This window comes from Pseudomyrmex gracilis, unplaced genomic scaffold (assembly GCF_002006095.1).
Source record: "Pseudomyrmex gracilis isolate BER0280 unplaced genomic scaffold, ASM200609v1 scaffold_661, whole genome shotgun sequence".
NCBI lineage: Eukaryota > Metazoa > Arthropoda > Insecta > Hymenoptera > Formicidae > Pseudomyrmex > Pseudomyrmex gracilis.
The window spans coordinates 36,266-37,870 of NW_018021245.1; positions in this window are offsets into that span (position 1 = coordinate 36,266).

Consider the following 1,605-nt stretch of genomic DNA (forward strand, 5'->3'; position numbering starts at 1 on the left):
TTTTTTTATCATATTTCTTTCGATTGTCAGTAATAAAGACAACAACTAATTTTAGTACCGATTAGTGACACATGCATTAATTTAAAAAAATATGTATCTTATGATGTTTTCAATTTATTTACAATGTTCTTTAATATCTACTTAACTTTAGATGCTTCTTTTTTATTAACTTTTAGATCAATAATAGTTAGAATCAATTGATGAAGGAACGTCAAAATGATCGTCGCTTCATAAGACAACTGCTTGATTTGCCATCTTTGGCCGCATGCTTACAATAATAATATTTTAGCGTTTATAAAAGCGTTTAATTTTACTTAAAGTTTCTTGTAATAGATAATATGTGCAATTTTGAATATTAACACGTTTTTTAGAATAAACATTAATCTCTATTGATTTATTTATTGAGAAAAAAAGATACGACTGTCACAAATTGGGACACTGTCACTAATTGGGACATTTACCTTACCTTTTCAGGCAGATTTCTTTTGTTTTATTCACATCATCCTGTTTGCCATAAAAAAGGATCCATCTTTGGCTTAATTGACCGGGCAATTTTATTGTCACACCCCGATTTTCATCCAAAAAATATTATTTTTGTTATTAATATTTCACTAAGCAACGGTTATCCTCTTGATTTCATTTTTGACAACATAAATTACAGAATTAAAAACTTTATCTCTAAGAAGATTAATGTCTCTTTTGATTGTAACGCTGTGTCTCATAATGATAGGAAACTGATCATTTTACTGTATATCAATAATTTGTCTGAGAACATCATACATGCATTTAAAAAAGCGGATAACATAATAGGTTATAGATGTCTTAANAGACTAAATAAAATAATTAAAGCACATAAGGATCGGACGCCGTATGAATTAAACACAAATGGTAGTTATAGAATAAATTGTAAAAACTGTGGTGCATCTTACGTGGGACAGACGAAGAGACAGCTTAAAACCAGAACAAGGGAACATATTAACAACTTTTTTAAAAAAGATACTTCACAGCTTTCTGTCATCTCGAAACATTGTATTGAATTTGAACATTCTTTTGACTGGGACAATATAAAAATTTTAGACTACGAAACTAATTTTTATAAACGATTAATTTCCAAAACAGTACACATAAAAAAACAATCACATGGTCTTAATTTAATCACAGACACTGATTTACTTGACAAATCCTATTTTAATCTACTAGACAACTTGATGGCATTCAAATTTTAATCTTTAACGTATTTATTTATTTTCTTGACTTTAACTGTAGTGGGGTGATAGATGTTTGTGTATATATATTCGGCTGTCTTTTCGTTGGTTTGAGCGTTCGATTTGTGACTTCAGTTTGTAAGTATGTTTGCCTCTTTTGTGCGTGGTATTATTAAGTGATAACATTTTCGGAATTAGTTGCAGTGTTGGCGGTACACGGTTGGAATATGTCATCTAGTTTAACTGTTTTAAGAATGACTTTATGTACAATAACTACGCCTCCAATTGGTAACATGTGTTACGTCCTGGTCTACGGTTACGGTCGGGCTATGGTGGAGTAACAGAGAGCTGTCGTTTCTCTGTCTATCTCCGCACAGCAGGTTGGCGATCCCGCTGCAAC